The sequence below is a fragment of the Mustela erminea genome, chromosome 7, assembly GCF_009829155.1.
Source record: "Mustela erminea isolate mMusErm1 chromosome 7, mMusErm1.Pri, whole genome shotgun sequence".
In the NCBI taxonomy this organism is placed as follows: Eukaryota; Metazoa; Chordata; class Mammalia; order Carnivora; family Mustelidae; genus Mustela; species Mustela erminea.
Genome location: NC_045620.1, coordinates 35362928 through 35384253, shown reverse-complemented (window position 1 = coordinate 35384253; position 21326 = coordinate 35362928). Strand labels below are relative to the sequence as shown.

The 21326-nt window shown below is 42.4% G+C and overlaps 1 long non-coding RNA gene across 5 annotated transcripts; it reads left to right on the top strand.

Annotated features, from left to right (window-relative positions):
• The first annotated feature begins 4888 nt into the window (after window positions 1–4888).
• LOC116595254 lies at window positions 4889–14922 on the top strand. Of its 5 annotated transcripts, none has more exons than XR_004287580.1 (3): window positions 4889–4941; window positions 6901–7010; window positions 13774–14922. It is a non-coding gene; the product is annotated as an uncharacterized LOC116595254 (long non-coding RNA). The 5 variants fall into 5 exon arrangements; XR_004287583.1 differs by having other exon boundaries at window positions 4890–4941; window positions 6925–7010; XR_004287582.1 differs by having other exon boundaries at window positions 4902–5113; window positions 6925–7010.
• Window positions 14923–21326: the final 6404 nt, after the last annotated feature.

The window sequence follows — 21326 nt, the reverse complement described above, 5'->3', positions numbered from 1 at the left end:
TGGCTCAGCCTTTGGCTCAGGTCATGATCTCAAGGTCCTGGGATCAAGCCCCGCATCGGGCTCTCTGCTCAGTGGGGAGCCTGCTTCCTCCTCTCTCCCTGCCTGCCTCTCTGACTACTTGTGCTCTCCATCTATCAAATAAATAAACAGAATCTTAAGGAAAAAAAAAAAAAAGAAAAGAAGGAAGGAATTGCATAGGTGAAAGATATGTAGATTGTCTTCCTTTTAATTTCTGACACCTAGCCCTGGGCTAACCGCTTTCATTGGACCTTAAATGCCTTTGAAACAGTGGAATAAAATTCTCCATTACAGAATTGGCTTTTCATTAGGAGCTAAATTCTGCTGAGTGAAGAGAACTTGATAAAATGATAAAACCAGCAAAGGTCTTTAGGTTTCTACTCCTTAGTGTGCTAACATTTGGGCCTGCAAAATCCATCCTCTTAATAGTGACTCTGGCAGAACTAACGTGGGAGTGGTACAGTCAGCCTCTTTCTTCCCAAGGCTTGGGACTCTGGTTAGCTGGTAAATGTTTACGATGGTGGCCACTGGGGTTCCTTCCACAGGCATTCAACGTGCATTTATTGAGCACCACCGTATGCCAGCAGTTGCTTAAGGACTTGGCTTACAAAATGAACAAGGCAGTCATAGTTTTGATGTATGGAACTTATAGTTTAACACCATGTCTTTCTGGAGAAGCAATTGGCAGCAGGGTAAGGAGGGGGGGACTTCTATACATTATTCGTTTCTACTGTAAAGCCAAGAAGGAGACCAAGAGGAAGTCTACTGACCTTTACAATTGAGTGATGCTCTTCCTTTCCCCCCAGTCCTATAATACTTTCCAGAGAAAATACAGAGAACCCCGGACGTGGCTGATACAATAGCAAATGTTTTCCAGAAGACTGAATCTATTAGTTAAATTTCCCTAAGATAGAAAATCACAAATACTTGTTCAAAGTGCATGTTTGTCATTCTCTATCAGTGTGAAATTTCGTAGCTTGGGACAGAACTGGACTAGACTCATTAACTCAGGGTTAAGCTGAAGGGGAAAAACCAAGGTGCTGTTGCTGGGGGAAAAAAAAAAATCAAAGGGCAGGTAGAATACAGTATCCATTTAACCCACAAATATTTATTAATTTCCCACAGGTCCTAGGGTCATTGTGGTAAACAGAACAAAATCACTCCCTTGTGTGTGTTGTATTCTAGTAGGGCAAACAGAAAAAAATAAATATTAATAAATAAATTCTGTAATTGCCGAGTAAGGTGAAAGAGAATGATAGAGGTAGGCTGTGTTTAAGATAAATGAATCACAAGACAATACTCTAAGGAGCTGAGATTTAAGCTAGATCTAAAGAGTATGCAGGAGTGAATCAAGCAGGGATCTATAGGAAGGTATCAGGCAGACACAGTAGCATGAGACCAAGCAAGTGATCCAGTAGAAGAGAGGTACAATGAGCAGGGGAATTTGCAGTAGCACATAACCAGTTGGTGCTGAGCCATCTGGTAGTGGGCTGTATCTGGAAGAAATGATCTGTCTATTTAAACAGGATTACAGACAGCTCAGAGCCAGAGCACTGAGGAAAAACTGATACCATGAAAGCTAGGTAAATTCTACCTTCACAGGTAGAGATTGACCTTTGAGATTTGGGTAAAACTGAGCTGACTGGTGAGGTTCAGTAGCTGCTGAGAAGAGAAGTGGAGGCCCTGAAGCAGAAAGGTTCTCACAAGGTTAACTGTGGAGTCCACCAATTTTTAGAATTGAGGGTCAGGGGACCTCATTCTATGGGGTGAAGGTGGATGGTGATGCTTCCTTCTTGACTTTATCTGCCATCTTGGAAGTATACTGGACTTTGTATAAACTTTAACTAAAGTGTGTCTGGATGGAATTAAACATTAAAAAAAAAAAAAAAAAAAAGATAAAGGATCCAATGTTTTCTGTTTTGCAGTAGGCAGATGAGAATAACCCAAAGTCTCTTGGAGCCTCATAACATACAGAAATCCCCAAATCACTTAATTCACCCCAAATCACCTTAATTCCCCCAACTACATCATGAAACCAAGATCTTTTTGCTTTTGGCTCCTGAGGCTGCTGTAGGGATTGGTTGGAGGGATTGTTGGAGGAAACTTCTGTACATCCTCACATGATGGAGACTATTAATCCAGAGTAAGGCCTGCTTACTGCTTTCTGTGGATGTGGAATGCCTTCATATTTCCTTATTTTCTGAGATGCTATGGTCAAAGGGTAGAGTTGACTCTCTTTTCTACTGCAGGTTCTGTCATATTCCCTACTAAGATTATGATGTTTTTTGCTTCCTTTCTGATACCTCTCTTTGCTTCCTCTTCCTTTGGTCTATTCTCCCAAACTGTGGAATTTTCCTTGAGCATGAATTGTTTCTACCTCTCAGGGGTGGGGACTATTCCTTATCGTTTGCTGCTATCTCTAGCTGGTCTACAAGGTCTGGTCCAGGGTATTTTTCCAGTACTTCAGCAGATCCCCATTCCCCCATCTTAGATGTAGGGAGATTTTCTCTGGATCTTTCCATGGACTGTGTCTTCCATTTTTTTAAAAGTTTATTTATTTAAGTAATGTCTATACCCCATGTGTGGCTCAAACTCATGACCCCGAGATCAAAGTCACATATTCCTCCAACTGAGCCAGCCAGTTGCCCCTGATTGTTTCTTTCAGGAGCATCAACAAAAGGTCAACAAAAGACCTCAATGAATTTTAAAGCTATAGACCTGCCTCTCATGGTTCCTTTTTAATCTCTCATGTTCCCCATAACTCTTGTCTACTCAGTCTATGGACAGTAGTCTGCCCATTATCAGGCTCTGGTAAACTACTTCACCCCAGCCTTGTGGTCCTTAGTTAAGCTTAAGGGAACATTAACTTGGCTCACCAAATCCATTTCCCTTTCTTCTTGACTACACAGCTAGACTACATTTCCTAGACTCCTCTGGAGTTAGTTTAACCATATACCTGAGTTCGGTCCAACAGAATGTGGCCCATGAAAATTTCCCATGAGCTCTCTACCATTTTGTTTTTCCTATCTACCAGGTGAATGGAGAGGATTCTAACCAACAAGATGAGGAGTCATGAGATGAAGAAGTCTGAGCCTTAACCAAACCAGAAGAATCTGGTGAAATATATATGAATAAGAAATACACTTTTATATTGCTGGGTTGCTAAAATTGCAGAGGTTGTTTGGTACAGCACTAACATTACTCACCTTAAGTAATACAGTTTGTCATGTCTCTTTCCTAGGGTACTACTCCACACAGACACACATACATTCTCCTAACACCCACCCACCCCCAATCCAAGGTTGCCTGTGTGGCTCAGATGGTTAAGTGTCTGCCTTCAGATGAGGTCACAATCCTAGGATCTTGGGATCGAGTCCCACACGGGGCTCATTGCTCAACAGGGAGCCTGCTCCTCCTTCTGCCTGCTGCTCCCCCATCTGTGATCACTCACTCTCCCTGCCAAATAAATTTTAAAAATCTTTTTTTTAAAAAAAGCCTAAACTGGGGTGCCTGAGTGGCTCAGTGGGTTAAAACCTCTGCCCAGGGTCCTGGGATCAAGCCCTACATCAGGCTCTCTGCTCAGCAGGGATCCTGCTTCCCTTCCCCCCCCGCCCCCTGCCTGCCTCTCTGCATACTTGTGATCTCCGTCAAATAAATAAATAAAATCTTAAAAAAAAAAAAATCTTAAATTCCCTCTAGATCCCAGACCACCAAGACAGGTCTTCAGGTCACTTCCAAGAGGCACTGGGACTAAGTAGGAGCACATGTATAAGAAGCAGAAAACCCTCTTTCCCAGACCAAATCCATGACCATTAACCTTTAGTGAATACTAGCTAAATGCTAATCATTGTGTTAAGCAAAGGCAGATTTATAGTAAAGCCAATGAAGCTGAAGTTTGGGGCCCCTCACATGCAAGACCCTTCCTAAGGCTCTGGAAGGGGATTGAGCATATTCACATAGTCATGTTTTCATAAAATTTGCAAATGTAAATGTTTTCATTGTGGGAGGGCATATTTGTAGAAACTTCAGGCCCCACCAAATCTAGATACAGTCTTGAAGCAGAATGTTTAATATGTATTTTCAAATGTTATCCTCACAGCAATTGTGTAATAGCTTCTATTATATTGCAGAGAAAAAATTTGATGCATGAAGATTATAAGTTCTTTGCCCCAGATCACCAGCTCTGACTTGTTGGAACCAAGCTTCAAGCACAAGCTCTCAAGACCAAGCTCGCTGCAGTCCTCATGGGGTCCCTACCCCATAAGATATATGCACGTGGTCCAGGCACGCTGAGATGGTGACCTGAGCCAAAGACAGAGGCTTAACTGACTGAGCCACCCAGGTGCCCCCACCCTAATTTCTTTAGTCCCAGATAAAAAACGCTGGAGAGTATTTTCAGAGCTCCGTTAAAGTGTTAATTTCATATACTAGGAAGCACATAGGATTTAGCATCAGAAGACAGGAGTTTTAGTATATGGAGACAATGGGGTGTAATGACACAGATTTTGCCAAGAGATTGCTGGAGGTAACAGTCAGCAATTGGATCCAACAGTTGTCAGGGGCTGTCAAAGGCAGTGGAACAGCTTCAAATCTCATAACTGCTCAGCTTCCTGAGGCTCACATGGTGCAAAGGAACTGGAAGATGTGGAGGATAAACAGGCTGGCTTGGAGAGGGGGATTAAAACACACAACTCCAGATGAGCCTTTAGGGCCAGCAGTGCCCCAGGGCTTGTGGGTGCATACCCAGCTGTTACCTGTGTGGTGGTTTTATCCCCAAATAATACGCCAGCTGGTGGAGTTTTATTTCCTTGTTGACTTTTTTGCTGCCACCTGGGGAGTCATGGTAACTGTAAACAAAGATTTAGAACACTAATAAAGTGTCGGGCGCCAACGAGGTTGACTCTGTGCAGATACTAAAAGCAAGTAAGCTGGGGGACCCCAGCCATTTGGGCTGGTGGGGAGCAGGAAGAGGCCAGGAACAGAGAGTGAGAGAAAAAGGGATTTGATTGCTGAAACCCCCATGTTCAGGGCCCGTGGCTTAGGCACTTGAGGTAGATGCTGTTGGATGGGCAGAAGATCCCAGGCCCTGGCTGCTGTAAGTATTGGCTGCTAAGGGCTCACAAAGGCCCCCTTCCCCAAGAATTGCCTTTATATGATGCCTAGGAGGTTACATCTCTAAGCCCCCACCAGGAGAAGCCTATAGTAATGATTGACTGATCAAAGTGTACAGAAGGCCAGCCTCCTTGCCTTAAGTAGAGGACGATCATGTCCACCTTGTGATTTATGCTCCAGAGCCTTTCATAGATCAGGCCAAGTTTAGATTTTACCTGAACACACATCTTTGTCTGTCTTCTTGCCCTACCCTGTCTGCTCTCCTCCCTTAGATGCTCTTCCTAAAGGTCTTTTCTCAACGTACTATAGGCACTTGATTTTCCCTATTCTGGGTTCTGCTTCTGGGGAATGACCTAACATGGCACTGAGGGTTTTAAGTGCTCATTGCCACAGCTAAGTTTGGTAGGAGGTGAGCGGGGATTTGAAATAGGCAATCCCCACAGATGTGGATTCAGGCAAATCCTCCAGCTAAGTGTATATGTAGGGGATGCCTGGTAGAGATTAAAGATATATGTTGAGGAGCAGGTGTCAGCTCCCAGGGAAAGAAAATAAGTGGGCCAAGGATGGATGTCAGGTTCTTAACCAAGAAAATATGAGTACTTGGCAAGAAAACCAGAGACAAACCCCGTGCTAGAGCCCAGGTCAGCAAAACCAGGGGTAAGAAATGCTATGACTTGTAGTATACATGGAGGTTCAGGGATTTTATGAGACTACCAAATCCTTGGTCTGTTGGCGGCAAGACCTAACTACATATTGGCCATGTGAATCTGGACAAGTTAGTTTTCTCTTGCCAACCTCAGTTTCTTCATTTGTAAAATGGCGTACAGCATACATTCAGAAAATAGAAACTATTTTATTATAGAAATAATATTCTAAGCCACAGTGAGTAATGGAATTTTTGCCTGCTATGCAATGGTCCTGGATTTCTACTTAGGGCCCACGCGTGGTTCCAAACTTGGTAAGTAAAGAAATGCAATGCTATGCAATAAAAAGTAGGGGTTGAAATAACAGCAGACCAACCTGAAAGATCATAATGATGTTTGTATGACTACCAGTGGTTTTGCATCTTAAAGCCCAGAGTCCTGATTTACATCTTCAGAGCCAGTCTTAGGGATGAAGAAGGAATAGAAGAGGGAGAGAGAGAAAAGGAAAGAAAGAGACAGTTATAAATCAAGAATCCTCTAGCTTTGACCATCATTCATCCAGAATTGGACCCAAGAGGGTCTGTAAGGGAAAGCTGGCCAGTCAATAGTTATTGACCCCGAGTCTGAAATTGCAAGAGAGTTTTTCTCTACTTTGGCAGACACTACATTTACAATGCCAGATTCCTAGTGCCTAAATAAAACTGGAAATTCTAAAAGACAGCATCAGGAACCCTGAGGCACTCAAATGTTCTTTCAGCAGGATCACTTTCTACTCTCTCTATACTTTTCAGTACAGAGTTGTGTGGTCCTTATTTTAGGAAAGGGTTCCAAGAAGCAGATCTCCAGATGATAATTCATGTGCAATATGGCTTACTGAAGAGGTCCTCTTGGGAAAAACTAGATGTGGAAAGAAAGCAGCACAGAAAGGAAAGAAGCAAAGCAGAGTTCCAGCCTCAGCATGATCCCACGGGGGAGGTTGGAAGAGTAAATTACACCACTGATTTTGGCCTAATCCCAAGGCCAGTGAGCTGGGCTTTCATTTTTTCCACCCCAGTTCCTTATTGAATAAAGATCACTCTTGAGGACCTAGATCCGAGGAATTTCAGTCTCTCACTGGCCACCCCAGTGGCCCAAATGTGGTTCTTTATAGAGAATCACAGAGTTGGACAATTAGAAGCAAAACACTTAGAAGGCAAATGAAGGCAAACTGAAAAGGTCAAAGGGACCCAAGGAAATGTGAGTAAAACACCAACGTATATGCTAACTTAAGATGTGCTAACAGAGATGCTAACTTATGCATACTTAAAATTATTTTAAGAGTCTTGAAACAGGCTGGTCAGTTCTGCAAATATGCAGTTTATTCTATGTTCTAGTATTATAAAATAGGATTAGCATTAAAAGATGTTTTAATCCTGGCTCTGACTCATATAAACCGTGATCTTGAGGGAGTCACTCAACTTCCCCGTGCCTCAGTTTCTACAACTATAAAATGGGTTATTATTTTATTTGAATTTTTATTTTTTAATTTAAAAATTTATTTATTATTTTTATTTTAAAGTATTCATATTTTATTTATATAAAAATATATACACTTATATATAAATTTATTATTATTATTTAAAATATTTATATTTTATTTATATTTTAATTTTATATATAAATATATATAAATAAAAATTTATTAATTTTATTTAAAATATTTATATTTTATTTATATTTTATTTTTTTAAGTAGACGCTACACTCAAAGTGTAGACCCCAAGATCAAGAGTTGCATGCTCTACTGACCAAGTCAGCTCTGTGCTCCTATTTAGCTTTTTTATTTTTTTTTTTATTAAAGATTTTATTTATTTTTTTGAGAGAGAGACAGTGAGAGAGAGCATGAGCAAGGAGAAGGTCAGAGGGAGAAGCAGACTCCCCGTGGAGCTGGGAGCCTGATGCGGGACTCGATCCTGGGACTCCGGGATCATGACCTGAGCCGAAGGCAGTTGTCCAACCAACTGAGCCACCCAGGCGTCCCCCCTATTTAGCTTTTTAAATATACATTGGTATTTTCTGCTGATTGCACAGGTTTTGATATATATTTTTTAAAACCTTGCATAGGAAGGTAGATCTTTCTATTTTGTCTTTAATTTCATCAGTGTGGTTTTTTTTTTCTTTATATTTCAAGCCAGGTGTTACCTATTCAAATACAGAATTGTTTCTTTTATCACAATGTGTCGCTTTCTATGCTTTTTGGTCTGTGTTCAATTTCATCTGATATTGACATAGCTACACAGCTTTCTATTAGTTAGTAATTGCCTTTTTGGCTTTTTCCATTCCTTTATTTTCAGCCTTTCTAGGTGATTATATTTTAAGAGTTTCTATTATAAACCCTATGTGGCTGGATTTTTAAAATTCTGATAACCTTAAGTTTAAGTTATTCAGTTTCTCTACCCTCCTCCCAAATAACCCAAGAACTTAGCATACTTTAATTACTCACTGAATACCTTCTTTATCTTTTCCTTGATAGTATTTGAATTATACCTTGTTATGAGAAAAATATCACTCTCTTTTTGAGTCACTCGCAAACTACCTTGATCATATTTTATGGAATTCTGTGCTATTGTTTATGTACTCTGTTTCATCCCTCTCTGTTTCTTGGGGTGCTTTCTTCTTCTGCCTGAAATATATTCTTTAGTAGCTATTTCAGTGAAGAAATCATTATTATTATTAAATTATTATTATTTTCAGTGGAAAATAATCTCTTATTATTTTGACTTCATCTTGAGAAAATTCACTTCCAGTTGTTGATTTTGTTGCTGTCTTAGTGTTATTTCTTCATGTGCTTTGGAATTTTATTATTGAATGGATGTTCCCCCGCTCCTCCACCTCAACTCCCACGTCTCACAGTTTTGCAGATTTATATCTGGTTTCTTCTTCCACCTCCTCCTAAGAACATTCAATATAAAACCAGGTCTTTTTTTTTTTTTTACATTTTTTTAAAAACTTTTTTCCAGAATTCATTGTTTATGCACCACACCCAGTGTTCCGTGCAATACATGCCCTCCATAATACCCATCACCAGGCTCACCCAACCTCTTACCCCCGCTCCCCTCCAACACCCTCAGATTGTTTCTCAGAGTCCACAGTCTCTCACGGTTTGTCTCCCCCTCTGATTTCTCCCAATCCCCTTCTCCTCTCCAGCTCCCCATGTCCTCTGTGTTATTCCCTATGCTCCATAAGTAAGAGAAACCAAATGACTCATTTCACTCAGCATAATCTCTTTAAGTCCCGTCCATGTTGATACAAAAGTTGGGTATTAATCCTTTCTGATAGAGACATAATACTCATTGTATATATGGACCACATCTTCCTTATCCATTTGTCCATTGAAGGGCATCTTGGTTCTTTCTGCAGTTTGGTGACCATAGCCATTGCTGCTATGAACATTGGGGTACAGATGGCCCTTCTTTTCACTACATCTGTATTTTGGGGATAAATACCCAACAGTGCAATTGCAGGGTCATAGGGAAGCTCTATTTTTAATTTCTTAAGGAATCTCCACACTGTTTTCCAAAGTGGCTGCACCAACTTGCATTCCCACCAATAGTGCAAGAGGGTTCCCCATTCTCCACATCCTCTCCAACACACGTTGTTTACTGTCTTGTTAATTTTGGCCATTCTAACTGGTGTAAGGTGGTATCTCAATGTGGTTTTGATTTAAATCTCCCTGATGGCTGGTGATAATGAACATATTTTCATGCGTCTGTTAGACATTTGTATGTCTTCACTGGAGAAATGTCTGTTCATGTCTTCTTCTTCTTCTTTTTTTTTTTTTTTTAAGATTTTATTTATTTATTTGACAGAGAGAGATCACAAGTAGGCAGAGAGGCAGGCAGAGACAGAGAGGAGGAAGCAGGCTTCCTGCCGAGCAGAGAACCTGTTGCGGGACTCGAATCAGGACCCTGAAATCATGACATGAGCCGAAGGCAGCGGCTTAACCCACTGAGCCACCCAGGTGCCCCTGTTCATGTCTTCTGTCCATTTTTTGACATGATTATCTGTAAAATCAGGTCTTATATGGGTAGCTCAGGGCTCCCAAACTTCACTGATTAGAGTTATTACATATTCAGCAACTGAGGATGAAAGGCTTTATTTCTTAAAGTTTCCTAGCCATACAGCTTTATATAAGCAGTAGTTGGGACGTGTTTTAAGAATGTATTTCATGGATGAGAAACCTCAAACTTTTTTCCAGTTTCAAGCAGTGAGTTTGGAAAGTCAGTCTCTTCCTTCCCATGGGACATTTTTGCTCTTATTACCCCACAGGAACCCAGATTTCTCCATTTGTTTCTGGATCTGGAGTTCAGTGAGTCTGAAAACTCAATCCCAGTTACTCCTCTGCATTCACTTCCATTTCTGATCTCCCAAGTGGTTCATCTCAGTTTCTAGAATGGTGGTCTTGTCTTAAACTGTTCTTTCTCCATGTCATATTTTGTATCAATTACTGCTGCACAACACACCATCCCTGAAAATTAAGTGGTTTACTATAGCAGTCATTTATTCTCACTTTTGAGTCTGAGTTTTGGCCTGGGTTTGGCTAACCTGGCATGAGCTCATCTGGGCAACTCTACTTCACTCTGCAGGAAATGAAGGAATAAAAATTTTGGCTTTTTAATCGCTTGCTATCCAGTCTCCTGTTAGTTACCTACCCAACATTAGCCAAGCTCAATGGGCCAAAGGACTGGGCTACCATTGAGGAATCCATAAATATCAGTCCTCTGCGGCACAGAGATGATAGAGAAGATGGAAAGAGCTTCAGAGACTATCCTAGCACATGACCCAGGGAGAGTCAGAGGCAGGTGGAAAATCACTGGGAGACATAAGGTATGCTCAAATAGAAAACCAAGACTTGAGAGTCTCAAAAAGATATTACCCAAGACACACTTTGGAAAATCACTCTTTGTGGTGGGGGGTTGTTTGGAAACTGATGACTTTCAGTTCAGATGGGGGATACAGAGGCAGAGGGGAATCTCCTATCTCTAGGTGGGAAAATCCTGTCACCTTTGAAACTTGTCTTGCACTCAAAGAAATATTTCATCCTTTGGGCTTTTTGCTACTTAGGTCCCATTAACCTAGTCTTTTGTACTGGAAAGAAGGAGAAGGCAAATTTTTCCATTCAGTTGATACAGGAGTGGTAGTCAGAAAAGCTATTGAGTTCCAGCTCTGCCATTGTCAAGTTCTGTGACCTTGGACAATTCCTGTGGCTTCCTGAGCCTCTGGTTTCCTCCTGCAGAAAATGAGAAGGTTGAAATAAATGCCTTTACAACTTTGAAAACTCAGCATATATGGCTTATCAATGGGATGAATGGTCTTTTTTTTTCTTAATTAAAAATTATGTAGCACCGACTGTCCATGTTCTGTTCTCTTTACTAAATCAGTGGGAAGTTTGGGAAAGAACTTTATATCTTCCGTTTTCCCTTTCCTAATTTTTAAATTTATTTTTTTTTTTGATGCTTCCCAGGCAAAGGAGAGTGAAGTCTGACAGCCGCTCTGACAGGCAAAATGTGGTCTGATAATGGTAAAATGAAAAAGCTAGAAGCTTATAAATTTAGATTTCCAGCATGTGTACTCATTTCCTGGCCTCATGGACATCCCAGTAATTATCTAGAATTATGCATAATTTACCTACTTCCATTTTCTAAGAAACTGTCAGATTTAAGGTCAGAGTTTGATAATTTATTGGTTTGCCCTGCAGAAATAAATTGGGGGCATCTGGGGCTGGAGTCTATAATGTGTGCAGTTAGGGCCATAGATGTGAAGCTGCCTCCTATTTATAGCTGAGCAAGCTTAATTGTTGCTTTTCAGTCTAAATAGAAAGGCTCTGTTTACTGCTGCTTTTAATTGTAACAAGCTGGTGAAAAAGCGTGCAGGGCCTCTTCTGTAAAGGCAATTCAATAAAAGCATTTTGTCAATAAATTATTATTGCCATCATGAAAACCATGCACAGCATTCAAATACAAAGCAAGCAACAGCACAGCCTCTCCCTTTGATGGACTCAGCATAATGCTTTTAATTTTTCTTCATTCATTCTCTTTTTCTCCTGTTTTCATTGAATGTTAGAGCTGATAAGGGGATTGTGGATCTTCTTAATCCCTACCCTTCATTTTACAGGGGAAATCTGAGTTCCCTATTCCCTTCAGAGCATCCCTCAGCATGACTGGTTAATCCAGGAATGGACATCTGGCCCCGAGGATAGCCATGTAAAGGTCTGGTTGAACTAATAAATTTCCTTCCTTTGGAAATTTGAAACACACACACACACACACACACACACACACACACACAGGGACTACTGCAGCCAGCTAGCAGTGGAGGACAGAGATATAAATTCTTGTAGCCTTAGAAGCGTGCCTGCCAGTAAGGACTATGAGGAAATCTGGAAGTAAGTTCTGCAGTTCTGCAGAGAAAGGAAGGTAGAGCAGATGGGCAGAAAGAAGAGATAAATACCGCAGTCCCTGATCTGTGAGAAAGCCCAGCGCAGATTACAGAGCGGACTCCCACACCTGCCGCTGACCCTATACCCAGGAGAGCCCAACTGAGCCCACAACTTCCCCGCTGAGCTCAGTCCCAATGGCTAGCCTCAGAAACAGGAGCTAAAGAAATAGCTATTATTTCAAGTCACTAAGTTTTGGGGTGGTTTATTATGCAACATTGTATGACAACAGGTAACTGATACAAAATGATTGGAAGCCCTGCACAGACACACACAAACACAGGCAAACACACCCCGTCCCATGGACCCTAGAGTGTGGAGAAGACTGAGATTGTTTGTAATCCCTGCATAGAGCAAGTCCAGCCACGTGGCTCTTGGTTCTGCCTTCTCAGTCTTTGTTTAGGGACAATCTCTTCCTGATTCAGAAACTCTCAGATAAAAAAGAAGCCCAGAGGAATATTCTGTTTCTTTCTGAGGCTACCCTCAGCTTCCCTGGCAAGATGGAAAGAAGCCAGAGATGCCTTCTCTCCTGGAGGTCAGGTTCTAATTCCACCATGCCATAGACTTCATTCCATACCAACTACTCTTAAAGGCCCATTTATTTCCCTCTGCCTCTAACCCTCTTGGCATTTTGTGCTGTCAAGGCTAGCCATGGGCCTTCTCTAATTCGTATAAGGCATGAAGAGTTCTCAATTCCACTCAGAGAAAGGCAGTAACTGTTTCGCAATCCACACAAAAACACCTAGGTCTGTTCTGGAAAAGGTTAGTGCTCTTGGAAGGTAGAAAACTTTAGGGCCTTGAGAAATGTCAAGAGTTGATAAATCCCAGAATCCCATTTTACACAAGGGGGATGAAATACTTTCTGTCTTTAAGATCAACTCTGTCTCTGGATTCAGAGGAGTCAAGATAGGCTTTCACTAAGATTCTTCTGTTTCTTGCTACTTCTAGACAACTAGCTGATGGTCTGGTTTTTGATTCAGTGTGACAGAAGAGCCTAACCTCTGTATCCTTAGTGCTAAGTGTCCAGGGGGTGGGGGCAAAGGAGCAGAGAGCATTTTTGGACGGACCGTCTTGCCTGGGGGCATTGTACTAGCTACTGTGGGCACATTTCTTCATTTGAGGCTTGTGGCAATCCCCTGACACAGCTACTCTTAGTATTTTCATTTTCTAAATAACGAAACAGAGGCGCAGATAGGAAAGTATTTGGCAAAGGTTACTCAAGAAAGAGATCCGTGTTCCTTCTTGGACCCTCCTGGACCTTGCTAATTACAGAACATCGTATCCACCTCCCACAACACCTCTTTTTTTTTTTTCTTTAAGAAAACGTAGAGATAATAATATGATAACCACCTAATATCCATTATGAAGAATTGGTCATTCCTGACATTTGTCTTGTTTCAAATATTTTAAATAAAATATTAAATCACTTTGACCCTTACTTTCCACCTCCTCTTACTGTCTTCTTTCCACTCCCACCCCCAAGAATAAATCTTTACTATAAGTCTTTTTTTTTTTTTCCTTCCAGCCCATTTTTTAGACCCTTCAAAGATCTTTCTGGGCGTTGAAACCAACATCCTCCTTACTCCTGCCTTCCCGGGATTTTGTGAATCCCACTTCCTTAGAAAGTGCCAGCGACCGCCGCTTGCCCCTCTGCGCCCTGTCTGCTCCCCACCCTTCTCCAGTGGTGTGTGAAGTTGCTGCCCACAGTGAGCTCAGACAGAGCGGTTCCCAAGCGGCTGCCACCGTGACCGGATGCAGACACAATCCCTGGTTCTCGGCCCAGGCTGCTATTTTTCGGTTCCAAGGACCACTACTAACACTACCTGACATCGGTTTCCTGAGCCGCAGGACGACTTGATAGGATGCCATCTAGTGTCCCAACCTTTGCCAGCAACAGAAGTGAGGCATTACCCAAAATAAAATAAATAGATAAAAAGAAAGGAGAGGAGAGAAGAGGAAAAGAGAGGAAGATAGATGTTTGACTAATTCAAAACTGAAGCACGAGGGGTTTTCTTCTTTTTTATGACCACTGCCCTGCAGGAGTTACTGTAGGTGTCCTGCCTGTGTCTCCCTACCCTTACTTCTTCAGTGCACAGTGGCCAGACCACCAGCCACCAGGATCTGCATACCTCTTGAGCCACTATGCCCAGTGTAGGAAGCTGATGTGAATTCGTGTCCCCTTTGAGAGCAGCCCTCAACAAAGGACAGATGGGAATGGATGTATAGCATAAATATTCCAGCTCGCTCACTCAGGTAGGATGACAAAAAAAGCCTGTGTCCAACACTTCCAGAGTTTTCTAATGGCATTAAGCTCCAACTGCCCAGAGTGGTCGTTGGCCCAGTTAGGGATCCTTTACTGGCTGCTTTTCTCTGTGTCTCAATCCCTACTTCCTTGCCAGGATTTCCTTCACTTCCCAAGTAAACAAGTAAACCATGTGCTTTGGAATCTTTGTCTCAGGATCTCCTAAGCAAACGAAACCTCTCTGTGGTACGCTGCAAAAATGGCCACCTCTCCCTCTTTCTTTACCCCAAGGATGTTACAGCCCCTCCCATCAAGCGGTGGGCCAGCTGTGGGTCTTGCTTTTCACCACCAGAACATGGCAGAAGTGATAGCAGGAACCTTGCACACTTCTACTTTTTCCTCAAAACTCATAAGCAATAATAAATAGTTGCTTTTTTAAGCCACTGAGTGTTGAGTGACTTCTCACAGGACAGAAACGAACTGTTCTGACCCCTGAGCCAAGTCTATATATGAAGTCCTCTTTTATGTGTATTTCCTTGAAGGAGAGTATGGCATTCCTTTAAGAAAAAAAGACCATTTTTCAGGCACAGAGAGGCTCAATGACCTTCTCACAGTTGCCCAGTTGAATGGAGCTGGCAGTTGCTGTCGGTCTCCTGGTTCATTACTTTGCTCCAGGCCTTCTGTGCTGAATCACCTTGGCTGTCTGGGCTTGCCTGCACGCTGCTGCATTTTTCTCCCCACCACGGCTGCCATCCCTGGCTGCTGGTTTTTTCCAAAGCTCTCTTTTCACAGATCTGTGAAGTAGGAGGCCACTGTGTTTTCACGGATTGTGCCGATGACATATGTGTCTGATAGGGATTCAAGTGCCTGCAAAGCTGGCCCAGGAGGGAGAGCACACCAAAAATACTGCAGTTGCTGGTTGCTGGAGAATTTATGGTGCTCCAGAGGCAGCAGGAAGCAGAGTAAACAATCTTGAGTCGAGAGTCAGCATGCTTCATCCTGGCTTTGCCTCTGGTATCTGAAGTCTGAAGGAGGACTCAGGAACGGAGTCAAGCTCATGCAAATGCCAAGCCAGAAAGCATGAGGTTCACTAATTGAAGGAAGTTCTGGTAAGGGGTCCTTGTACCTGTGGCATCAGCAACACCTGAGAACTTGTTAGAAATCTTAAGTCTTGGGTCTCCTCCCAGACCCTCTGAATCAGATTCTCCTGGGTTTGGGCCCAACAATCTGTGTATTAACAAGCCCTCCAAGTGATTTGAATGCAGACTCAAATTTGAAAATGGCTAATCTAGGGCCATGTTATTCCAAATGTGGTTCTGGGCGTTGGCATCATCTGGGAGCTGGTAGAGGAGCAGAAGCTCACTGCTATCTCCTTAGCCCTCCTGACTCAGAATCTGAATTTAATAAAATCCTCCGGTGATCTCAGTGCACATCAAAGTTGAGAAGCCCTGGGTATAGATTTGAAGATTGTGAGTCACTATATCTGGGGTGGGGCCCCCAAATTTACCTTTCTACAATGCTCCCAACACTTCCAGAGTTTTCCAATGGCATTATGATCCCTTCAGGGCAGGGATCATACTTCGAGCAGCTAGGTTCTAGATCTGAAGCCAGGCTTAAACTCGTGGCCTCGGGATGGTTTCAAATCAACCAATCAACCAAAGTTGGTTTGAGCCTCTCTAAAGATGTGCAGGCTGTGCATTTCCCAAGTCTAGAAGGGGGGAGTTCACATAGGCTATGAGTCAAGAACCTAAACCCCAAAGCTAAGTACAAGAAGAGGTAGGGGCTGGCTAAAGAGTGGGTTTGAATCCTAACACTGTGGCTACCATAGTTATGGGATCTTGGGAAATACATCGAACTCTGCATTTCAGTTTTCTTGTCTATCAGATGGAGAGGATCATACCTACCCCCCACTATAGGAGAGATTCAATGGTCAGCATACAGCTCAAGCCAAGGGAACAGCAGGTGTCATCAGACTTGGAGGCTCCCTCTCTTTCAGTTCATCCTGGCTAGCGGCCTAATTGCCTGGTTCGGGCTGAAGGCCAGGTGAGCATGATGGGCTTTTCTTTAGAGTTCCCAGAGGTCAGATGAAGGTGAGACAGCAGTAACTCAGGCTGTTCATACTAGGAACACCTCTCTTGGGTTTGTTTGTACAAATCGATTCATAAAAATGGCCAGCGTGGCCAATTTCAAACCACACCCCAGGTTCACCTACCAAAGTCACAAAAGACAGTAAGCAGTTCCTGGATGTGGGAAGGCTCTATGCTGTGCACCTGGAATCATGCAGTAGCTTGGCGAGGGCACCTTGGCCAACCAGGCAGGGAAATTGGTCCTCTGCCATGGAAAGGACCCAGCTAGATCTTGTATTTTTATGAGGGAAAGACAGTCAGGAATGCTCTGAAGCAAACCAAAAAAACAAATTAAAGTCCGAATTTGCGGACAGGGGTGAGGGGAGAGCCATTCTGGGTACAGAGCAGGCAGTGAGATGCTTCCAAAGCTCATCAATAACAAACCAACCAGGGCAACATTGAGAGGTCAGACTAATCTTGGTGGTGTCAGAAACTAGACATCCCCAAGTTTTTTTGTTTGTTTGGTTTTTGGTTTTTTTCGGAGAAGCGGAGGAAAAGGATTCTCTTTCTTTTTCTTTCTTGGGGTTGGAGGAATTTTTTGAAGGTGGGAAGGGCAGCAGTTAGGCAAGATAACGTCCTAAAATGGCCACTAGAGGGCCTCAGAGATCCAGGAAACCTTTTCCAGTGTTTCCAAGGAGGAGGCCCTGAAAGCCAGTTGGCAGGTCTGGTCTTGGTGGGGTGGGGGCGGTGATGAGGGTGGACCTGATTCCTGAGAACCTTCTTAGCAGGTCTCACCTTCCCATGAGAAAGAAGTAGCCAGCTCTGTTAGTTAGGTTAGGTAGTTAACTGATCAATTTATACACTCTTCTGTCCTTGTAGTGAAAGTAAAAATGAAAGTATTGGACTTTCATAAGAGAGTCTAGCTCAAAAGAAACCTAGTTTTAGGGCTCAGTACTGGTATCAAGGACAGGATTGGAAGGTGTGGATCTAGTACTCCTTGACTTTCATGTGCTTCCCCATTATACTGAATTAAAACCAAGACAGCATTTTGCTATGCAAATATAGCCTCAAGTGAATTCCCTTTAGGTAACAAGATTGCCACACATTGGTCCCTCCGGGATAGAACTCCTAGCACTGTCCCGACTGGCACTTTGCAATGTACATTGAAGCAGAGATGAAGTTGTCTTCTCTATTATTGTTCAAAGGCTTTTAGAGTGTACAGTAAGAACACCGGAAAAGTTTAGAAACTCATCTTTCCTGAAGAGATCTAAAAAATCTAGAAGATGACCTACCAATGTGTGCTCCAGCCAGAGGAGCCAGGAGGACAGAGCAGAGGGCAGAATCTGCATTGCTTTGTCTGCCAGCATCTGCTGGGGAAGAGACTCCTCTCCCTCAGCCTCATGGCTCTACAGCGCCCCCAACAGAGCATTTTGGCTAAGGAAGCCCTTTACCAACATAAACCTGCCACCCTCTCTCCTGCTCAGCATAGCAGGAGCAATTTAACTGAGTAAGAAGCAAGGGTTCCTGAAAGTTAAAGGGTCTCCCAGTCCACGGTTTTGCTCTAGGAGAGCAGAGTCCTAGATGACTTGGAAATATGCCCCCCGCCCATTGCAGAGAGCTTCTGGAAAAGGAAAGAAATTGGTTGAGTTTCAGTATATTTCCTTGGTTATGGGAGACAGATGGGTAAAAAAAGTGAGATGAATCAGATTATATTAAGCAATATAGTTGTTTCCCTTTTAATAGAAATTTCCTTTTCAGAGGCTAAAAACCCAGCAAGCCTCTTTTATCCCAGTTTCCCTTGGATGAAAAAAAGGGCTGTTTTCCCTGTGAGACTCTCTGTTGCTGTCTGGATCACTGTGGCCAGCCCTCTTGCTGCTCTCTGCAGCTGACATAGTTGGACACGTGAGTACTGTAGATACTCTCCTAGTTTTATTGCTCTTTGCTCCTTAGTTCCACCATATTAAGTCAAGCATCCTTACCTGGCTACCAAGGACAGGCCACCCTTTTCAAATAATACCCATCCTTTACTCACTGTCAATAAAGGATCCTTGACATTGACCCCTCTGAGTGTTCATGCTTGCTGCTCCCCTTGTTTGGAAACCCTTCCTTCTTTCTGGCACAGAAACAAGCTACATTTCCTTCAAAGAGTTTTCTTGACTAGATCTTTATTGACTGCCTCTTCCTTTGAACTCCCGTATTTTCCTACAAACAATGAGGAATTTAATCTAATACTGTATCTTTCCTCTTTGTTATCTTACTCTAGGAAACTTGATTGTGACCCAATAATTAGATTGCTAGGTTTTGGAGGGCAGGGGTTTGAATATAACATTCAAGACCCTGGCATGGTGACCCCATGCACACATTAGAAACACAATTCACATTTGCCTGGTTAACTCCTATGTATCCTTAGGATCCTAGGTTGAACCTCAGTTCCGAAACATAGCTGCTCCCAATAGATCTAAATCTCCTACTGTAGTTTCCCAGAGAACCATGTGGCTCTTCCAGATAGCACTCTTCAAAAATAGATTTTTTTTTTAATTTGTTTTATTTCATTACTCTGTTCCCTCCATGAGGGCTGGGTCTATGTCTGGCTTTGTCTGGTACACAATGGGTACTCTCTGTAAATATTTATCTAAATGAATGAATACATGTTGGTTGGATGGCTGGACTGGAATGTGACATGGACTTCTTGCAGAATGAGAAGAACAGAGTTGAAGATGTTCATCTCCTGGGAGCTGGTATCCTTGACCACAGTTCTAAAAAGAATCTAACAGCAGAGACTTAAATGGGTCAAATCAGCAAAATCATTTTAGGGTCATTATTGGCAAAGAGTAACATACTATTTTCTTAAAGATTTTATGATCAAGTTATGAAAGTAATACATTTTTATTGTGGAAAATATGTTAAGTTTAAAAAATTATAAGAAAGCATAGGAAAATAACCATAAGTCCATCCCTCAAAGGCTTTTCAAAAAATAATATTTTCTTCCAACACTGAATAAGTACCTTTTTTTTTTTTTAACATATTGGAGATCCTGCTGAATATACAATGTTGAATCTTGCTTTCTTTTTAATCATTTAACATTAAACAATAAATATTTTTATTTGTTATTGAAAACTCTTTGAGTTGGATTTTAATAGGTCATCGAATAGCATTATAATTTCAGATAGTTCCAGAATATTCCACTGTGTGAATATACTCTATCATTCCCCAATATAGGATGTGAGGGTTGATAAATGTGAGTTTTGACCCTCATGATTTTGAAGACATTGTAGAATCTCAAGCTGATAAAAGAGAAGATGTGTGACACATTTCTCCAGGGGTTTCAATGTGACACCCACCTTCCTTCATTGGCATATCACCCAGGCTATCCAGATCTCTTAGTGAGTGAGTGCTCCTCAGCCCTGGCACCCTCACCCCCAGTGAGTGCTCCTCCATCTCCTACTTCTCCCCATGTAGTAAGTACTATTGATGCTCTGGCCATATACTGTCAATGCTCAGCATTCCTGTACATGTCAATGGCTTCTTTTTTTTTTTCTTTAAAGATTTTATTTATTTATTTGACAGAGATCACAAGTAGGCAGAAAGGCAGGCAGAGAGAGAGGAGGAAGCAGGCTCCCTGCTGAGCAGAGAGCCCGATTCAATGCGGGGCTCAATCCCAGGACCCTGGGATCATGACCTGAGTGGAAGGCAAAGGCTTCAACCCACTGAGCCACCCAGGCACCCCATGTCAATGGCTTCTTACTGCAAGCACCATGGATTCCCTGCTTAAGGATTTTCTTGGCTGCAGGAACATGCTCAGTCATGAGGGAGGTAGGCTGGGAGTGTCAAAGCATTAATGCTCCCAAACATTCTTCACCCAATGATAAATGGGAATTAGCAGATAATATCCCAGCTCCTCATCACCCGTGAGGAAAAATTTGGGGGTGTGCTCTACACAGAGCTCCCCACCAGGGCTGCGTTGCAGTTTCCCACAGGCATAATTTTCTCATTAACACGCCTGTATTAGCTTCTTTTCCTCCACTGCCTCATTTCCATTTCCATATTCTTCTCCTGTGCTTCCTGGAATCGGCTCACAAATAAACCATTCAGATTCAAATCCTTGTTTCAAGGCCCACTTCTGGGGGATCCAGTCTAAGATACCCCCACTTCTTAATTATGAGTTCTAGCACCTCCCAGCTAAGAGAGTTCCTCTTCTTTTTGACTGAAGTGGAAGCTAAAAGTCTGAATGATCCAACACGTATTTTAAGGAACAGGGTAAAAATGCAAAACCATGCCAGATGGCTGACTCCTTATCATCTGAACATCTGATAGCAATGCTCCCAAGAGAGAATCAATTGTACGGAGACTCTGGTCTCTTTGGAGGTGACTTTGGATTGTTCCTTCTTTCTCCTCTCGTTTGTCCCCTAATTTCTCGCTTAATCTGCTTCCTCTGTGGTGGAATGCATCCTAATCTGAACTATTTTTGCTGCCAATCCCTAATTATATTTCCAGATACAGCCATGAACCTGGTTGTGAGGCTAGGTATGCTATCCTGCAAGATCATGTTCATTTTATTTAATTCATGGTTTCTACTAGTTACTAAAAGTCTGATGTGTGCTGGGTGACTCTACTAGATTCTGCAAGAGATTCTGCTGGGACTAGTAAGACACCATCCTTATAGAGAAGGTAAGACATAAACACCTGGGCTCCTTCAGGGTCGAGTGTGATGTATCAATTCAACACATAGACCAAGACAGTTCCAGGAGTTCAAAGAAAGTAGTGGTTCAT